The sequence below is a fragment of the Salmo trutta genome, chromosome 21 (assembly GCF_901001165.1).
Source record: "Salmo trutta chromosome 21, fSalTru1.1, whole genome shotgun sequence".
Classification (NCBI taxonomy): Eukaryota; Metazoa; Chordata; class Actinopteri; order Salmoniformes; family Salmonidae; genus Salmo; species Salmo trutta.
Window position 1 is genome coordinate 50,822,829 of NC_042977.1, and position 21,395 is coordinate 50,844,223.

The 21,395-nt window shown below is 46.9% G+C and overlaps 1 protein-coding gene across 1 annotated transcript in view; it reads right to left on the bottom strand.

The window, feature by feature from the left end:
* best4 (bestrophin 4) overlaps positions 1-16,939 on the bottom strand; it is a 54,304-nt gene extending 37,365 nt beyond the window's left edge. The window contains exon 1 of the mRNA XM_029706083.1: positions 16,761-16,939. The gene's annotated coding sequence lies outside the window, so the exon portion shown is untranslated. The remainder of the gene's footprint in view (positions 1-16,760) is intronic.
* Between the last annotated feature and the right edge of the window lie 4,456 nt (positions 16,940-21,395).

Below are 21,395 nucleotides of genomic sequence, written 5' to 3' on the forward strand. Positions count from 1 at the left end.
CTGCCCTTCATTACGCACCCCTGTCACGCCTGCTCCCGCTCTCCCTCTCTGGTGCTCGAGGGCGCCAGTCTGCCCTTCATTACGCACCCCTGTCACGCCTGCTCCCGCTCTCCCTCTCTGGTGCTCGAGGGCGCCAGTCTGCCCTTCATTACGCACCCCTGTCACGCCTGCTCCCGCTCTCCCTCTCTGGTGCTCGAGGGCGCCAGTCTGCCCTTCATTACGCACACCTGTCACCATCATTACACGCAGCGGCCATCATTGGACTCACCTGGACTCCTACCCTTTGTTGATTGCCCCGTCTATAACTGTCGGCTCCCCCGTTTGTTCCCTGTGTCTGTTCACGTCCAGATGCTGTCCTGTCCTATGTCCGTCGCCATTAAATGTTCACTCTCTGTACCACCAAGCTGTTCCTTGGTGACATACGCGGGCCCTTGGACTCTGTATGTTGCTGCTTTGTCGTCTGAATCAGACCCCTATAAGTGTTGAGCCCTGTGCCTTGACTAACTGTCACAGCCAACGATTGCTTTGAAGTTGTGCTCATACATCTCCAAGAGCTGCTGCGCTTGAGCCAGGGTCCCGGGGTCTCGGTTCATCACCTTGTATGCCACTTTTTGGTTTTTGTAAGTCCTTTAAGGAAAGCGTCGGTGGCAAGCTGATCCTGAAGCACCAAGCCAACACCAGCGATAAGCAAGAGAAACTAGGAGGTTGATTATCTTCGGCAAAGTCAGTAGATGTTTCCATCCCTTCCTCCTCACAGTCGTGGGTGGTTACTTCTGGCCAAACCTTGTCTGCACGTGCGTGACCAGCTGGTCGTAGTCCTCCCTGACGTACTCTGGGAGGGAGAACACAAAACCGGATGACGTGATCCCTCAGCCTGCCAAGTTTCTCTCCTGAGTCCCAGTAGTGTTTCTGTGCTAGACATTCAAAAGGAATTATAAACGATGACCACCCACCAGTCCTCCTTCCTCTCGAATGCTTGGTCTTCAGACCATCACCTCCACCTTATTGAAGTCAGAACTTATGGTTTTGCTGTGCACAGGCTTTGCCTCTCCTCTGTGTTTCCGTCCCCTACCTGCTGGCTGGCTAAGGAAGAGCTGGACTTGGGCCTATGGGTATTGTCAGGGGCGTGTCCAGCTATGTTGTGTTTGAAGGCCATTAGAGGATTCAGTAGCCAATGACCAGGCTCCCTTGGTGTGACTGAGTGGCTGGGGGGACTTGAGCTGTAGACATACTGGTCAATGACATGAAGTTCTGCTGCAAAGTGAGGTTGGAGGAGGAAAAAGGCCAACCTCTCTCTGTAGTACACACTGTGATTATGAAGAAAATACTTGAGTTGGAAAAGGAAAGACTCTGTATCCTAATGCACCGACAGCTTTCCTGCCACAGTGTATCAACCACAGATAGTAACAATGAGCAAGATGTTTCACCGGATGTATAAATCTGAAGCTAAAAAAAGAAAAATATCACCATTTATTAGTGGTATTTTAGATACTAATGCTCTGTTATAAGCGACTATCTGTTTTTTCTCTGTTTCCTCTCTTGTATGCTAAGCCATCTTGGAAAACAAACTATTTCTGTTGATATTCTACATTAATTCTATATTTTGTTGAAGCAGCTCTTGTACATATCAATTATTATACCTTTTTGTATGTTCTTGTGATCAAATAAAATGTATTGACAAAAAAATAAGTATTGATTTAGTTAACAAGAAGAATCCGGTTTGATACCGCTTGGCTAGGACTAAATATTCATATTATATGTATATTAATGATTTGAATGTTCTAGAAATCGTTTCATGTGAACGAAGCAGGAACATTTCTGTGTATCAGTTGTCAGGAAGTCGCCTGATGGTCGCAAAGAAATGCCCCCCCCTTGCCTCTCCTCTGTGTCCCCCCCCCTTGCCTCTCCTCTGTGTTCCCCCCCTTGCCTCTCCTCTGTTTCCCCCCCCTTGCCTCTCCTCTGTGTTCCCCCCCTTGCCTCTCCTCTGTGTTTCCCCCCCTGCCTCTCCTCTGTGTCCCCCCCTTGCCTCTCCTCTGTGTCCCCCCCTTGCCTCTCCTCTGTTCCCCCCCTTGCCTCTCCTCTGTGTTCCCCCCCCTTGCCTCTCCTCTGTGTCCCCCCCCCTGCCTCTCCTCTGTGTCCCCCCCTTGCCTCTCCTCTGTGTCCCCCCCTTGCCTCTCCTCTGTTCCCCCCCTTGCCTCTCCTCTGTGTTTCCGTCCCCCCCCCTTGCCTCTCCTCTGTTCCCCCCCCTTGCCTCTCCTCTGTGTTTCCGTCCCCCCCCCTTGCCTCTCCTCTGTGTTCCCCCCCTTGCCTCTCCTCTGTGTCCCCCCCTTGCCTCTCCTCTGTGTTCCCCCCCTTGCCTCTCCTCTGTGTCCCCCCCCTTGCCTCTCCTCTGTGTCCCCCCCTTGCCTCTCCTCTGTTCCCCCCCTTGCCTCTCCTCTGTGTTTCCGTCCCCCCCCCTTGCCTCTCCTCTGTTCCCCCCCTTGCCTCTCCTCTGTGTTTCCGTCCCCCCCCCCCCTTGCCTCTCCTCGGTGTCCCCCCCCCCTTGCCTCTCCTCGGTGTCCCCCCCCCCTTGCCTCTCCTCTGTGTTTCCGTCCCCCCCTTGCCTCTCCTCAGTGTCCCCCCCCTTGCCTCTCCTCTGTGTTTCCGTCCCCCCCTTGCCTCTCCTCGGTGTCCCCCCCCCCTTGCCTCTCCTCGGTGTCCCCCCCCCCCTTGCCTCTCCTCGGTGTCCCCCCCTTGCCTCTCCTCGGTGTCCCCCCCCACCTCTCCTCTGTGTTTCCGTCCCCCCCCCAGAAAATATGTTTTCATTACACATCACGCCTTGTTATTGTTTCCAAGCCAACCAAGGCCCTGATTGGTGAACCACTGATCCATTCACGGCTCTTTGTCTGTTGACGAGGTTAGGGATACTCCCACACCAGAGGCTGGTGGGAGGAGCTATAGGAGGACGGGATCATTGTAATGACTGGAATGGAATACATGGAATGGAGTCCAACATGTGGTTTCTTTAAATGAATTTCCAAACCCTGCCATGTGAAATAAACAGACATACCCTGTGATTGACTGCATTGAGAAGATAATTCCACAGTACTCGGGGGCGGACTGGCCATGGGCCAGGTTGGGCAATTGCCAGATAGGCTGGTCAATGTTTTTTTACCAAAGTGGGTCTGTCTAAATTGGGGTTTTTGCACAAAATTATTTGGCTAATAATTAGGTCTTTAGGAAGAAAAATGGGCTTGCGTGGTGACCTCGAGAAAAAAATTGAGCCATGTGTTAGAAATGCCCGTGATGATTTCTGGTCCCAGTTCATCCCTGACAGTACTGTTCTGGAAGACTGGTATCAGAGGAGGCTGGTGGGAGGAGCTATAGGAGGATGGCTCATTGTAATGGCTGGAATGGAATACATGGTATGGTACCAAACACATCAAACACATGGAAACCACATGTTGGACTCCGTTCCATTTATTCCATTCCAGCCATTACAATGAGCCCCGTCCTCCTATAAGCTCCTCCCACCAGCCTCCGCAGTCTCTCACACACTGCTTTTAAAATAATAATAATAATATTGTTTTCAACTTAAATATTTGACGCACTGACATAGATGATTACATTGCGCATGTTCATTTATATACAGAACCAGTCAAAAGTTTGGACACGCCTACTCTTCAAGGGTTTGTGTTTATTTTTACTATAATAGTGAAGACATCAAAACTATAAAACAACATATATGGAATCATGTAGTAACCAAAAAAGTGGGTTTAATATTTGAGATTCTTCAATGTAGCCACCCTTTGCTTTGATTACAGCTCTGCACACTCTTGGCATTCTCTCAACCAGCTTCATGATGTAGTCACATGGAATGCATTTCAATTAACAGGTGTGCCTTGTTAAAAGTTAATTTGCTGAATTTCTTTCCTTCTTAATGCGTTTCAGCCAATCAGTTGTGTTGTGACAAGGTAGGGGTGGTATACAGAAGATAGCCCTATTTGGTAAAAGACCAAGTCCATATTATGGCAAGAACAGCTCAAATAAGCAAAGAGAAACGACAGTCCATCATTACTTTAAGACATGAAAGTCAGTCAATGCGGAAAGTTTCTAAAACTTTGAGCGTTTCTTCAAGTGCAGTCGCAAAAACCATCAAGCTCTATGATGAAACTGACTCTGATGAGGACCGCCACAGGAAAGTAAGACCCAGAGTTACCTCTGCTGCAGAGGATAAGTTCATTAGAGTTACCAGCCTCAGAAATTGCAGCCCAAATAAATGCTTCACAGAGTTCAGAGACATCTCAACATCAACTGTTCAGAGGAGACTGCATGAATCAGGCCTTCATGGTCAAATTACTGCAAAGAAACCACTACTAAATGACACCAATAATAATAAGAGACTTGCTTGGGCCAAGAAACACGAGCAACTAGGTGGAAATCTGTCCTTTGAGATATAATTTGAGATATTTGGTTCTAACCGCCGTGTGAGACGCAGATTAGGTGAACGGATGGTCGTTGCGTGTGTGGATCCCACCGTGAAGCATGGAGGAGGAGGTGTGATGGTGTGGGGCTACTTCTTCCCGCTACGCCATCAAGTCAGGTATCAGTTAATCTGACTATTCTCATCATTGATTTAATCAACTTATTTCAACAATTGAAGGGCTTTCAGTATAGTTGTCTGATATTGGTGGGTCATGTTAACCTGTTTTAATGATACTCCTGAATCAGAATGATCTATTGAACCTGTTTTAATGATACAAATGTTTTATTTTATTTATTTTTTTATTTTACCGTTATTTTACCAGGTAAGTTGACTGAGAACACATTCTCATTTACAGCAACGACCTGGGGAATAGTTTCAGGGGAGAGGAGGGGGATGAATGAGCCAATTGTAAGCTGGGGATGATTAGGTGACCGTGATGGTTTGAGGGCCAGATTGGGAATTTAGCCAGGACACCAGGGTTAACACCCCTACTCTTACAATAAGTACCATGGGATCTATAGTGACCACAGAGAGCCAGGACACCGCGGTTAACACCACTACTCTTACGATAAGTACCATGGGATCTTTAATGACCTCAAAGTCAGGACACCAGTTTAACGTCCCATCCGAAAGACAGCACCCTACACAGGGCAGTGTCCCCAATCACTGCCCTGGGGCATTGGGATATTGTTTAGACCAGAGGAAAGAGTGCCTCCTACTGGCCCTCCAACACCACTTCCAGCAGCATCTGGTCTCCCATCCAGGGACTGACCAGGACCAACCCTGCTTAGCATCAGAAGCAAGCCAGCAGTTGGATGCAGGGTGGTATGCTGCTGGCAAAATGAATCAGAATGATCATGTTTATCTGTTTTAATGATACTGCTGAATCAGCATGATCATGTCAACCTGTTTTAATGATACTAATGAATCACTATGATCAATAGAACAGTTTTAATTGAGTGTACTTTTAACAGAGCTGAGATGTACTTATTGACAAAACATTTTAAAAAGGTTCTCGGATTGTTTTTTGTTAACATAGATAGAATGTTCCGCTAACCAACGGAAAACTGGACGCAAACATTACGAGGGACATTACAAGTAACATTACAAAAACGTTCTCTCTCCCTACAATTGTTAGCTGGGATGTCTGTCAGTCTTTGGCTGCTGGTACAGTATATCCAAATGGGACTTCATTGTAGTTATTTACCAACATGAGGATGTGTGTATTTGTGTACTGTATTATTCTTAGGAAAGCACTGGAGAGTTAGAGGCAGGAAGTTGATTTGTTTATGAAGAGTGAAGCATTATCCCACACACTCTCTACCAAAGATATTATCCTTTAGACCAGCAATCAGCAACTATATAGATTCAACCAGGGGGGGGAACCACCAGTTGGGGAACCATGCCGTAGACACCGAAGACTATGACAGTCACTGTTTATCTAGACTTGGGCATGCATCTCAAATGGTATCAATTGCCTGTGTGTTTTTCTGCTCTCTTGCTAACTTCTTATGAAACTGTCATGCCATGTTTGGCTTGACAATGATAGCAATTGAGATGGCAAGAATACAAAACAGATCTGGGACCAGGCTATATTGTCAACACGATTTAAGCAGTAAAAACCTTCATTGATACACATGGACCACAAGGATCAGCCTATGGGGCTTTGAAGGCTGTTCAACAGTGGATCAGCATATCTATGGAGCTTTGAAGGCTGTTCAACAGTGGATCAGCCTATCTATGGAGCTTTGAAGGCTGTTCAACAGTGGATCAGCCTATCTATGGAGCTTTGAAGGCTGTTCAACAGTGGATCAGCCTATCTATGGGGCTTTGAAGGCTGTTCAACAGTGGATCAGCCTATCTATGGGGCTTTGAAGGCTGTTCAACAGTGGATCAGCGTATATATGGGGCTTTGAAGGTTGTTCAACAGTGGATCAGCCTATCTATGGGGCTTTGAAGGCTGTTCAACAGTGGATCAGCCTATCTATGGGGCTTTGAAGGCTGTTCAACAGTGGATCAGCCTATCTATGGAGCTTTGAAGGCTGTTCAACAGTGGATCAGCCTATCTATGGGGCTTTGGAGGCTGTTCAACAGTGGATCAGCCTATCTATGGAGCTTTGAAGGCTGTTCAACAGTGGATCAGCCTATCTATGGAGCTTTGAAGGCTGTTCAACAGTGGATCAGCCTATCTATGGAGCTTTGAAGGCTGTTCAACAGTGGATCAGCCTATCTATGGTGCTTTGAATGCTGTTCAACAGCATAGATAGCAGATAGACCAGTCATTCATTCACCTCATCATTGATTGAAATGAATTGATCACCTGTTATGTCAATGAGAGGGTTGGGTTGTGGTGGACCCCTGAATGAACACGGTCTAAAACGGGCCTGTTGTTTCAATAAAACGATCAATGAACAGTTATAGTCAACGGTCGCTTCATCTACGAATTCCATTAATTCCTTGTGTTACATAGCCAATACCTAGCCAATAACTAACCAATACCTAGCCAATAACTAACCAATACCTAGCCAATACCTAGCCAATACCTAACCAATACCTAGCCAATAACTAACCAATAACTAACCTGTTAATATTGTTGTACTCGCTAAGTGTCTTAGGACTAGTTAACTGGTCTCTAACTTAAATTAATGTGTGCATTTATGTGAGAAATCAACGTTTGAGGACCGTGTTGAATCCACATGTGCCCAGGGAGACAGCACCTTACCTTGGTCCAGGGAGACAGCACCTTACCTTGGCCCAGGGAGACAGCACCTTACCTTGGTCCAGGGAGACAGCACCTTACCCTGGTCCAGGGAGACAGCACCTTACCTTGGTCCAGGGAGACAGCACCTTACCCTGGTCCAGGGAGACAGCACCTTACCTTGGTCCAGGGAGACAACACCTTACCTTGGTCCAGGGAGACAGCAACCTTACCTTGGTCCAGGGAGACAGCACCCTACCTTGGTCCAGGGAGACAGCACCTTACCTTTGCCCAGGGAGACAGCACCTTACCTTGGTCCAGGGAGACAGCACCTTACCCTGGTCCAGGGAGACAGCACCTTACCATAAGTCCAGGGAGACAGCACCTTACCTTGGTCCAGGGAGACAGCACCTTACCTTCGCCCAGGGAGACAGCACCTTACCTTGGTCCAGGGAGACAGCACCTTACCTTGGTCCAGGGAGACAGCACCTTACCTTAAGTCCAGGGAGACAGCACCTTACCTTGGTCCAGGGAGACAGCACCTTACCTTGGTCCAGGGAGACAGCAACCATACCTTAAGTCCAGGGAGACAGCACCTTACCTTGGTCCAGGGAGACAGCACCTTACCCTGGTCCAGGGAGACAGCACCCTACCTTGGCCCAGGGAGACAGCACCCTACCTTGGCCCAGGGAGACAGCACCCTACCTTGGTCCAGGGAGACAGCACCTTACATTCGCCCAGGGAGACAGCACCTTACCTTCGCCCAGGGAGACAGCACCTTACCTTGGTCCAGGGAGACAGCACCTTACCTTGGTCCAGAGAGACAGCACCTGATGTGCTTATCCTGCAGGCTCAGCCTATGAACAAGGTTGCTGCTGCCCCCTGGGGGATAGAGTGTGGAACTGCATCCTGGGTAGTGTGCTTTTCTATGTTCTAACACTAACCTTCATATCATAACACTTGTTCAAACTATTCCTAAATTGTGCTTACAGTTAGTTAATCAGTCCAACTTCAAAGCCATAGCAGACAGCCTGATGCTTATTACCCATCCGTGTGTAGCAGCCTAATGTACTATGATGTTAGTGATCCTGGTTACATCCCAAATGGCCCTGGTCCAAAGTAGTGCACTACATAGGGAATAGGGTAACACTTGGGAACGCGACCTTAGAGACTCTGGTTACTAATGGCTACAGAGTCTAAAGGTTGGAGTGATGGATACTATTTCAACATCTGTTCTGTGATGAGATTATATAACAGGAAAGCTGTGGTCTTAGATTATATAACAGGAAAGCTGGAGTCTTAGATTATATAACAGGAAAGCTGTGGTCTCAGATTATATAACAGGAAAGCTGTGGTCTTAGATTATATAACATGAAAGCTGTGGTCTTAGATTATATAACAGGAAAACTGTGGTCTTAGATTATATAACAGGAAAGCTGTGGTCTTAGATTATATAACATGAAAGCTGTGGTCTTAGATTATATAACAGGAAAGCTGTGGTCTTAGATTATATAACATGAAAGCTGTGGTCTTAGATTATATAACAGGAAAACTGTGGTCTTAGATTATATAACATGAAAGCTGTGGTCTCAGATTATATAACAGGAAAACTGTGGTCTTAGATTATATAACATGAAAGCTGGAGTCTCAGATTATATAACAGGAAAACTGGAGTCTCAGATTATATAACAGGAAAACTGTGGTCTTAGATTATATAACAGGAAAGCTGTGGTCTTAGATTATTTAACAGGAAAGCTGTGGTCTTAGATTATATAACATGAAAGCTGTGGTCTTAGATTATATAACAGGAAAGCTGGAGTCTTAGATTATATAACAGGAAAGCTGTGGTCTTAGATTATATAACAGGAAAGCTGTGGTCTTAGATTATATAACATGAAAGCTGGAGTCTTAGATTATATAACAGGAAAGCTGGAGTCTTAGATTATATAACAGGAAAGCTGTGGTCTTAGATTATATAACATGAAAGCTGTGGTCTTAGATTATATAACATGAAAGCTGTGGTCTCAGATTATATAACAGGAAAGCTGTGGTCTTAGATTATATAACAGGAAAGCTGTGGTCTTAGATTATATAACATGAAAGCTGTGGTCTTAGATTATATAACATGAAAGCTGTGGTCTCAGATTATATAACAGGAAAGCTGTGGTCTTAGATTATATAACATGAAAGCTGGAGTCTTAGATTATATAACAGGAAAGCTGGAGTCTTAGATTATATAACAGGAAAGCTGTGGTCTTAGATTATATAACAGGAAAGCTGTGGTCTTAGATTATATAACATGAAAGCTGTGGTCTTAGATTATATAACATGAAAGCTGTGGTCTCAGATTATATAACAGGAAAGCTGGAGTCTCAGATTATATAACAGGAAAGCTGTGGTCTTAGATTATATAACAGGAAAGCTGGAGTCTTAGATTATATAACAGGAAAGCTGGAGTCTCAGATTATATAACAGGAAAGCTGTGGTCTTAGATTATATAACAGGAAAGCTGTGGTCTTAGATTATATAACATGAAAGCTGTGGTCTTAGATTATATAACATGAAAGCTGTGGTCTCAGATTATATAACAGGAAAGCTGGAGTCTCAGATTATATAACAGGAAAGCTGTGGTCTTAGATTATATAACAGGAAAGCTGGAGTCTTAGATTATATAACAGGAAAGCTGGAGTCTCAGATTATATAACAGGAAAGCTGTGGTCTCAGATTATATAACAGGAAAGCTGTGGTCTTAGATTATATAACAGGAAAGCTGGAGTCTCAGATTATATAACAGGAAAGCTGTGGTCTTAGATTATATAACAGGAAAGCTGTGGTCTCAGATTATATAACAGGAAAGCTGTGGTCTCAGATTATATAACAGGAAAGCTGTGGTCTCAGATTATATAACAGGAAAGCTGTGGTCTTAGATTATATAACAGGAAAGCTGTGGTCTTAGATTATATAACAGGAAAACTGTGGTCTTAGATTATCTGAAAGGAAAGTTTAAAAATGTTTCTAAAATTTATAATTTTCACATAAAAATGTCAGACTTGATTTGCCCTAACAAAAAATGTATCAACCTCTACAAAAATCAGCATAATAATGACCACTTCCTGTATTTTAGGGTGTGTGTGGAGTGATATGTTTATTGGTGTGTGTGTGTGTGTGTTCACTGAGACAGAGGAGGAAGGTTTATTCTGAGAACTCTGGGGTGATCTCATTCTAGAACAATGTGAGCTGCTACATCCTCTCTCTCTCTCTCTCTCTCTCTCTCTCAAATTGAAGGGCTTTATTGGCATGGGAAACATATGTTTACATTGCCAAAACAAGTGAAATAAACAAGAAACAAAAGTGAGAAGAAACAAAAAAAAACATCAACAAAAAAACATCAAATGTCCAGTAAACATAACATCATAAAGGATTCACAATGACGCTTCAAATAGGATATTATCAGCTGAGTACAGTGTTTTTAACAATGTGTAAATACTTGTAGTATGAATAGCAGGGGAAGATAAGTAATCAGATGAATACAGGTTGTATTTATAGTGTTGTTGTCTCACTGGTTGCCCTTTTCTTGTGGCAACAGCTCATCCATCTTGCTGCTGTGATGGAACACTGTGGTATTTCACCCAGTAGATATGGGAGTTTATCAATGTGTGATTTGTTTTCAAATTCTTTGTGGGTCTGTGGGAAATATGTGTCGCTAATGTGGTCATACATTTGGCAGGAGGTTAGGAAGTGCATCTCAGTTCCCACCTCATATTGTAGGCAGTGTGCACATATCCTGTTTTCTCTTGAGAGCCAGGTCTGTCTATAGCGGCCTCTCAATAGCAAGGCTATGCTCACTGAGTCTGTACATCTTAAGTTTAGGTCTCTCAATAGCAAGGCTATGCTCACTGAGTCTGTACATCTTAAGTGTGGGTCTCTCAATAGCAAGGCTATGCTCACTGAGTCTGTACATCTTAAGTTTAGGTCTCAATAGCAAGGCTATGCTCACTGAGTCTGTACATCTTAAGTGTGGGTCTCTCAATAGCAAGGCTATGCTCACTGAGTCTGTACATCTTAAGTGTGGGTCTCTCAATAGCAAGGCTATGCTCACTGAGTCTGTACATCTTAAGTGTGGGTCTCTCAATAGCAAGGCTATGCTCACTGAGTCTGTACATCTTAAGTGTGGGTCTCTCAATAGCAAGGCTATGCTCACTGAGTCTGTACATCTTAAGCTTGGGTCAGTCACAGTGGTCAGGTGTTCTGCCACTGTGGACTCTCTGTTTAGCACCAGATAGCATGCTAATTTGCTCTGTTTTTTGGTTGATTATTTCCTGTGCATCAAATAGTTATCTTTCTGCTTCCTCATAATTTGGTTGGGTCTAATTGTGTTGCTGTTCTGAGGCTCTGTGGGGGTCTGTTTGTGTTTGTGAACAGAGCCTCAGAACCAGCTGGCTGAGGGGACTCTTCTCCAGGTTCATCTCTCTGTAGGTGAGGGCTCTGAGGGGACTCCAGGTTCATCTCTCTGTAGGTGATGGCTCTGAGGGGACTCCAGGTTCATCTCTCTGTAGGTGAGGGCTCTGAGGGGACTCTTCCTCAGGTTCATCTCTCTGTAGGTGAGGGCTTTGTGGTGGAATGTGTGGGCATCGCTTCCTTTCAGGCGGATGTAGAATTTTAACAGGTACTTTCTGGATGTTGATAACTAGTGGGTATAGACCTCATTCTGCTCTGCATTGTTTGGGGTTTTGCATTGCACAAAGTATATTTTTCAGAATTCTGCATGCAGTCTCAATTTGTTGTTTGCCCCATTTTGTGAATTCTTGGTTGGTGAGCGGACCCCAGACCTCACAACCATAAAGGACAATGGGTTGTATAACTGATTGAAGTAATTTTAGCCAGATCCTAATTGGGAGGTCGAGTTTTATGTTCCTATTTATGGCATAGGAAGCCCTACTTGCCTTGTCTCTTAGATCGTTTACAGCCTCCCTCTCCCTCTCTCTCTCTCTCAGCCTCCCTCTCCATCTCTCTCTCTCTCTCAGCCTCCCTCTCCATCTCTCTCTCTCTCTCAGCCTCCCTCTCCCTCTCCATCTCTCTCTCACAGCCTCCCTCTCCCTCTCCCTCTCTCTCTCACAGCCTCCCTCTCTCTCTCACAGCCTCCCTCTCTCTCTCTCTCTCTCACAGCCTCCCTCTCTCTCTCACAGCCTCCCTCTCTCTCTCACAGCCTCCCTCTCTCTCTCACAGCCTCCCTCTCTCTCTCACAGCCTCCCTCTCTCTCTCACAGCCTCCCTCTCTCTCTCACAGCCTCCCTCTCCCTCTCACATCCTCCCTCTCCCTCTCACATCCTCCCTCCCTCTCCCTCTCTCACAGCCTCCCTCTCCCTCTCACAGCCTCCCTCTCTCTCTCACAGCCTCCCTCTCTCTCTCACAGCCTCCCTCTCTCTCACAGCCTCCCTCTCTCTCACAGCCTCCCTCTCTCTCTCACAGCCTCCCTCTCTCTCACAGCCTCCCTCTCTCTCTCACAGCCTCCCTCTCTCTCACAGCCTCCCTCTCCCTCTCCCTCTCACAGCCTCCCTCTCCCTCTCTCAGCCTCCCTCTCTCCCTCTCACAGCCTCCCTCTCTCTCTCACACAGCCTCCCTCTCTCTCACAGCCTCCCTCTCTCTCTCACAGCCTCCCTCTCTCTCTCACAGCCTCCCTCTCCCTCTCTCTCACAGCCTCTCTCTCTCTCTCTCACACAGCCCCCCTCTCTCTCTCTCACAGCCTCCCTCTCTCTCTCACAGCCTCCCTCTCTCTCTCACAGCCTCCCTCTCCCTCTCTCTCACAGCCTCCCTCTCTCTCTCTCTCTCTCACACAGCCCCCCTCTCTCTCTCTCTCACAGCCTCCCTCTCTCTCACACAGCCCCCCCTCCCTCTCTCTCTCACAGCCTCCCTCTCTCTCACACAGCCCCCCCTCCCTCTCTCTCTCACAGCCTCCCTCTCTCTCTGCCTTCCTCTCACAGCCTCCCTCTCTCTCTGCCTTCCTCTCACAGCCTCCCTCTCTCTCACAGCCTCCTCTCTCTCCAGCCTCCCTCTCTCTCTCACAGCCTCCCTCTCTCTCTCTCTCTCACAGCCTCCCTCTCTCTCTCTCTCTCTCACAGCCTCCCTCTCTCTCACAGCCTCCCTCTCTCTCTGCCTTCCTCTCACAGCCTCCCTCTCTCTCTGCCTTCCTCTCACAGCCTCCCTCTCCCTCTCTCTCTCACAGCCTCCCTCTCTCTCACAGCCTCCCTCTCTCTCTCTCACAGCCTCCCTCTCTCTCTCTCACAGCCTCCCTCTCTCTCTCTCACAGCCTCCCTCTCTCTCTCTCACAGCCTCCCTCTCCCTCTCTCAGCCTCCCTCTCCCTCTCTCAGCCTCCCTCTACCTCTCTCTCTCACACAGCCTCCCTCTCCCTCTCTCACAGCCTCCCTCTCTCTCACAGCCCCCCTCTCTCTCTCTCACAGCCCCCCTCTCTCACAGCCTCCCTCTCTCTCACAGCCCCCCTCTCCCTCTCTCTCACAGCCTCCCTCTCCCTCTCTCTCTCACACAGCCTCCCTCTCTCTCACAGCCCTCTCTCTCTCTCTCTCTCTCACACAGCCTCCCTCTCTCTCACAGCCTCCCTCTCCCTCTCACAGCCTCCCTCTCTCTCACACAGCCTCCCTCTCTCTCACACAGCCTCCCTCTCTCTCTCACAGCCTCCCTCTCTCTCTCACAGCCTCCCTCTCTCTCTCACAGCCTCCCTCTCTCTCTCACAGCCTCCCTCTCTCTCTCTCTCACACAGCCTCCCTCTCTCTCTCTCTCACAGCCTCCCTCTCTCTCTCTCTCACAGCCTCCCTCTCTCTCTCTCTCACAGCCTCCCTCTCTCTCTCTCTCACAGCCTCCCTCTCTCTCTCTCTCACAGCCTCCCTCTCTCTCTCTCTCTCTCACAGCCTCCCTCTCTCTCTCTCTCTCTCTCAGCCTCCCTCTCTCTCTCTCTCTCTCTCTCTCTCTCAGCCTCCCTCTCTCTCTCTCTCGCTCTCTCTTTCTATCTGGAAGTTTCCTCCAAGATAACGGCGTTATTATATTCTGGAAATCTCTGGACTTTTTCTTCTAAACCCTTTTTGCACAAAAAATGGAAATCTCTTTTGATGGTGTTACAGTATGGTGTTACAGTATGGTGTTACAGTATGGTGTTACAGTATGGTGTTACACTATGGTCTAACAGTATGGTGTTACAGTATGGTGTTACAGTATGGTGTTACAGTATGGTGTTACAGTATGACCCCGTCTCCGGGGTTCAGCTGTGTGCCCACTGTGCCACCATCAGGACAATTTGGACACATTGCCCTAGGATGAGCTACGGCTGTACTGTTTACCACGCTTGCCAAATATCAGAACTCAACATCGAACAGATCTTGCAGAATACTTTTGAGGAATTTTTTGACCATTTCCAATGATGTTGAAACTACTTTCAACGTCTTCTTCTCCAGGACCACTGGACCGATTGGAAAATTAGGTATATATCATCTATGTAACCATGTCTTTAAATGAAACATTTTCCAGGACTCGAGCTCAAACAATATGGCCGCAATGAGCCAATGAGCTTGCATGAATGGTTTCAACAGCGCCACCTTGTGGCATAATTGAACCATACTTTACAGGTTAGCTAGACTCATATCTGCCTTAGCATATGTGACAACTTTATATCACTCTGAATCAAACAGATTAAGAGATATAATCGTGTGTCCATTATAGCGCCCCCGTGTGGTCGATCTGAATGTGCTCGCATTTGTTTAGTCTTGACCGTGTCTGGAAAACGTTCTGTTACAATATGAAAACCGACGTCTGATTTAATAGCATTTATGTGGCAGACCACGCCCGCGTGATTGTTTATTGGTCAGTAGCGGCCATGTTGTTTGAAATACTAGCCTGCACCAATTTAGCGTTGAGAGACCTTGGTCAATATGGGGCGGCAGGGTAGCCTAGTGGTTAGAGCGTTGGACTAGTAACCAGCAGGTAGCCTAGTGGTTAGAGCGTTGGACCAGTAACCAGCAGGTAGCCTAGTGGTTAGAGCGGTGGACTAGTAACCAGCAGGTAGCCTAGTGGTTAGAGCGTTGGACTAGTAACCAGCAGGTAGCCTAGTGGTTAGAGCGTTGGACTAGTAACCAGCAGGTAGCCTAGTGGTTAGAGCGTTGGACTAGTAACCAGCAGGTAGCCTAGCGGTTAGAGCGTTGGACTAGTAACCAGCAGGTAGCCTAGCGGTTAGAGCGTTGGACTAGTAACCAGCAGGTAGCCTAGTGGTTAGAGCGTTGGACCAGTAACCAGCAGGTAGCCTAGTGGTTAGAGCGTTGGACTAGTAACCAGCAGGTAGCCTAGTGGTTAGAGCGTTGGAACATTAACCAGCAGGTAGCCTAGTGGTTAGAGCGTTGGACTAGTAACCAGCAGGTAGCCTAGTGGTTAGAGCGTTGGACTAGTAACCAGCAGGTAGCCTAGTGGTTAGAGCGTTGGACTAGTAACCAGCAGGTAGCCTAGTGGTTAGAGCGTTGGACTAGTAACCAGCAGGTAGCCTAGTGGTTAGAGCGGTGGACTAGTAACCAGCAGATAGCCTAGTGGTTAGAGCGTTGGACCAGTAACCAGCAGGTAGCCTAGTGGTTAGAGCGTTGGGTCAGAAACCAGCAGGTAGCCTAGTGGTTAGAGCGTTGGACTAGTAACCAGCAGGTTGCTAGATCAAATCCCCGAGCTGACAAGGTAAAAATCGGTCGTTCTGCCCCTGAACAAGGCAGTTAACCCACTGTTCCTAGGCCATCATTGAAAATAAGAATTTGTTCTTAACTGACTTGCCTAGTTAAAGGTAAGATAAAATACATGCCATGTATCAAGTTGTGCCGTTGGTCATTCGGTGCCAAGGAAGTTCCGTTGTAAGTGTTTTTCTCAAAATGGCGGGGAAATACATCAAAGCGGACTTTATAGTTTCTGAGGCAAATGTCTTCATTGAGAGGCGAGAGACCGATGTATAAAATTTCACGACTCTAGGTCAAATGGCGTGAGGGGCGTGAGCTTTCAAATTGTGCATGTTTAACCTCTTGTTATAGCGCCACCATCTGGCCAGTTGGCGTGGGACTGCATGTGAGGGTCTGGTCTTTGGCCAGTAACCGTCATACCAGGTTACACCCTCCTAGGCCACATCATCTCACCGGGAACTTGCATTTTTTTTGTAACAACAACAAGGTTTGACCAATTCAGCTGCTGAACCTCTAATTAGACTAGATTTAATCACTCTTCATTACATTCACTGGACTCAATGTTAGAGAGACATAAATTAACAAGTGAAACTCTTCAGCTGAGTTACAAGGACATCATAACTGATTTACCAAATGGTTACCAAAAGTACTTCACAATAACTGAAGTTAGATGTTACTTTAAAAATATATATATGACAATAAACCAAAACAAACTAATTACTTGCAGATGCAGCAGTAAAAAAAAAAGATAATTCAGGGCTGAAAATAATATTACAAACCATAACACATTCATTAACTATCACAATTTACCTTCTTGTTATTCCCCATTTGTAATAAACACATGAAGTTATATGTATGTAAATGAGGGTATTATTTGTCTTACCTTTTTAACGACCTGTTGCCTTGTCTTTACTAAATGTCCATAGCCAACAACACATGGCTGTCAAGCTGTCCTCCACAGCCACTACTGTACTGTTTCCAAGTGTAAAACGTTTACAACGGCAGACACAGAAGCCAAGCCCTCCTAATCACGTCTAACTAACTAACTAACTAACTAACTAACTAACTCCTCCTCTCCTCCTCTCTCCTGGGGCTCTCCAGTAAAGGTGTGTCCCTCCCTCTCAGTACTGTACAACTCCAAACGGAATGTGGAAATTCTGCTTCCCGTGTGTGTGTGTGTGTGTGTGTGTGTGTGTGTGCGTGCGTGCGCGCGTGCGAGATTAGACACATTGACAGAGGATTAAAGAGAGCAAACTTCCCCCTTTACGCATCTCCGGTATAGTTCACGGTACACCCGCGCCCCAGTAATATTATAGGCTAGTAGTAGTGCGCGCTCTGGTGGTCGTCTTTTGCGCAACGTTACAAAGTTTTCTAACGTGAAATGTCTTTACTGCCTGTGAACACTAGATGGTAGTGTTGGAGATGCTATTACCTGCTGCTCAGTTCACATCAACAAAGCAATATATGGTCCAATTTACAGCTGGAAAAAGTCAGCTATCGCAAGAAATGAGTCCGGCACATACAAGCGATATATAGCTGTTACTGAGGGAAAATAATAAGTTATGTACAGTTTAACTTTATATTTTATTTTTATTTCACCTTTATTTAACCAGGTAGGCTAGTTGAGAACAAGTCCTTTATTTAACCAGGTGGCCAGTTGAGAACAAGTTCTCATTTACAACTGCGACCTGGCCAAGATAAAGAAAAGCAGTTCGACACAAACAACAACAGAGTTACACATGGAATAAAGAAACATACAGTCAATAATACAGTAGAAAAACAAGTCTATATACAATGTGAGCAAATGAGGTGAGATAAGGGAGGTAAAGGCAATAAATAGGCCATGGTGGCGAAGTAAATACAATATAGCAATTAAACACTGGAGTGATTGATGTGCAAGTAGAGATACTGGGGTGCAAAAGAGCAACAGGGTAAGTAATAATATGGGGATGAGGTAGTTGGGTGTGCTATTTACAGATGGGCTGTGTACAGGTACAGTGATCGGTAAGCTGCTCTGACAGCTGATGCTTAAAGTTAGTGAGGGAGATATGAGTCTCCAGCTTCAGTGATTTTTGCAGTTCGTTCCAGTCATTGGCAGCAGAGAACTGGAAGGAAAGGCGGCCAAAGGAGAAATTGGCTTTGGGGATGACCAGAGAGATATACCTGCTGGAGCGCGTTCTACGGGTGGGTGCTGCTATGGTGACCAGTGAGCTGAGATAAGGTGGGGCTTTACCAAACAAAGACTTATAGATGACCTGGAGCCAGTGGGTTTGGCGACAAATATGAAGCGAGGGCCAGCCAATGAGAGCATACAGGTCGCAGTGGTGGGTAGTATATGGGGCTTTGGTGACAAAACGGATGAAACTGTGATAGACTGCATCCAATTTGCTGAGTAGAGGGTTGGAGGCTATTTTGTAAATGACATTGCCGAAGTCGAGGATCGGCAGGATAGTCAGTTTTACCAGGGTATGTTTGGCAGCATGAGTGAAGGATGATTTGTTGCGAAATAGGAAGCCAATTCTAGATTTAACTTTGGATTGGAGATGTTTGATGTGAGTCTGGAAGGAGAGTTTACAGTCTAACCAGACACCTAGGTATTTGTAGTTGTCCACAAATTCTAAGTTAGAACCGTCCAGAGAAGTTATGCTGGACGGGCGGGCAGGTGCAGGCAGCGATCGGTTGAAGAGCATGCATTTAGTTTTACTTGCATTTAAGAGCAGTTGGAGGCCACGGAAGGAGAGTTGTATGGCATTGAAGCTCGTCTGGAGGTTAGTTAACACAGTGAGCAATGAGGCAGTAATCGCTGAGATCCTGGTTGAAGACAGCAGATGTGTATTTAGAGGGCAAACTGGTCAGGATAATATCTATGAGGGTGCCCATGGTTACGGATTTAGGGTTGTACCTGGTAGGCTCCTTGATAATTTGTGTGAGATTGAAGGCATCTAGCTTAGATTGTAGGACGGCCGGGGTGTTAAGAATATCCCAGTTTAGGTCACCTAACAGTACGAACTCTGAAGATAGATGGGGGCAATCAATTCTCATATGATGTCCAGGGCACCGCTGGGGGCAGAGGGTGGTCTATAGCAAGTGGCAACGGTGAGAGACTTGTTTCTGGAAAGGTGGATTTTTAAAAGTAGAAGCTCAAATTGTTTGGCACAGACCTGGATAGTATGACATCTCTGCAGTAGATTTCAACTCCGCCCCCTTTGGCAGTTCTATCTTGTTGGAAAATGTTGTAGTTGGGTATGGAAATTTCAGAATTGTTGGTGGCCTTCCTAAGCCAGGATTCAGACACGGCTAGGACATTCGGGTTGGCAGTTACAGAAGTCAACAAATGAGAGCGCCTGGGGAATGGGAGTGGTGCTGGGGGCTGCAGGGCCTGGGTTAACCTCTACATCACCAGAGGAACAGAGGAGGAGTAGGATAAGGGTACGGCTGAAGGCTATAAGAACTGGTCGTCTAGTGCGTTGGGAACAGAGAATAAAAGGAGCATATTTCTGGGCGTGGTAGAATAAATTCAGGGCATAATATACAGACAAGGGTATGGTAGGATGTGAATACAGTGGAGGTAAACCTAGGCATTAAACTTACACATTCTTTACTTGCTGAGGAATGTAAACATGATCTCTTTGTTTGCTAATTTTATTATTAGAAATAATACATAAAAACAATAACATGTAAAATACAATGTGAACAACACTCTTCTACTCAAAGTAAAACATAATATTACATTATTACACAGTGAACTCTACAGCGTGGACAGAGAGAAGAACATTATTACACAGTGAACTCTACAGCGTGGACAGAGAGAAGAACATTATTACACAGTGAACTCTACAGCGTGGACAGAGAGAAGAACATTATTACACAGTGAACTCTACAGCGTGGACAGAGAGAAGAACATTATTACACAGTGAACTCTACAGCGTGGACAGAGAGAAGAACATTATTACACAGTGAACTCTACAGCGTGGACAGAGAGAAGAACATTATTACACAGTGAACTCTACAGCGTGGACAGAGAGAAGAACATTATTACACAGTGAACTCTACAGCGTGGACAGAGAGAAGACCATTATTACACAGTGAACTCTACAGCGTGGACAGAGAGAAGACAACATGAATCCAACAGTGTGAATTCATGTAAAACAGCAAAAGGAGGTGACAAGAGAGACAAGAAGAAAAATAACAACCATGGTTGTTTGATAGTCTAAAGGTGCTTGAGAAAGGCCATTTGGTTTGGTCCAGTCTATATTGTCCTCCATGGTGGCAAAGCTCAGTCTAACGGAGTATCATGACAGTCGAGTAGTTTTGGCTTGGTCCATTGGTTAGTTCAGTCCAGAAGTCTTTGTTCCAGTCAAGTCGACAAAATGCTCTGCCACATCAGCTATTAAATCCCTCCATGGTGGCACAGCACAGTTTGGCTGGTACTAGTCTTGTGTTATCCAAGTCGCGTTCCTCTCTGAGCTGTTGGGATGAAAGGGCAGGAAGTCTGAAAGAGCAGGAAGTCTGAAAGGGCAGGAAGTCTGAAAGGGCAGGAAGTCTGGAGACTGGTACTGGACATCATCAGAACTGACCCAGGCAGCGGTCAAACACTCCTGGCTGGAAGACACCCTCCACCACCTCCTCCTCCACCTCCTCCTCCACCTCCACCTCCTCCTCTCCTCCACCTCTCCTCCACTTCCTACCTGACACCCACCTCCTCTCCTCCTCCTCCTCCTCCACGACACCCACCTCCTCTCCTCCACCTCCTCCTCCTACCTGACACCCACCTCCTCCTCCTCCTCCACCTCCACCTCCTACCTGACACCCACCTCCTCCTCCTCCTCCTCCACCTCCTACCTGACACCCACCTCCTCCTCCTCCTCCTCCACCTCCTACCTGACACCCACCTCCTCCTCCTCCTCCTCCTCCACCTCCTACCTGACACCCACCTCCTCCTCTCCTCCACCTTTTCCTCCTCCTCCTCTCCTCCACCTCTCCTCCACCTCCTCTCCTCCACCTCCTACCTGACACCCACCTCCTCCTCCACCTCCTCCTCTTCTCCTCCACCTCCTACCTGACACCCACCTCCTCCCCCACCTCTTCTCCTCCACCTCCTACCTGACACCCACCTCCTCCTCCACCTCCTCTACCTCCACCACCACCTCCACCTCCTCTCCTCCACCACCTCTCCTCTTCCTCCACCTCCACCTCTTCTTCCACCTCCTCCACCTCCTACCTGACACCCACCTCCTCCTCCACCTCCTCCACCTCCTACCTGACACCCACCTCCTCCTCCTCCTCCTCCACCTCCTACCTGACACCCACCTCCTCCTCTCCTCCACCTTTTCCTCCTCCTCCTCTCCTCCACCTCTCCTCCACCTCCTCTCCTCCACCTCCTACCTGACACCCACCTCCTCCTCCACCTCCTCTACCTCCACCTCCCCCACCTCCTCCTCTTCTCCTCCACCTCCTACCTGACACCCACCTCCTCCCCCACCTCCTCTTCTCCTCCACCTCCTACCTGACACCCACC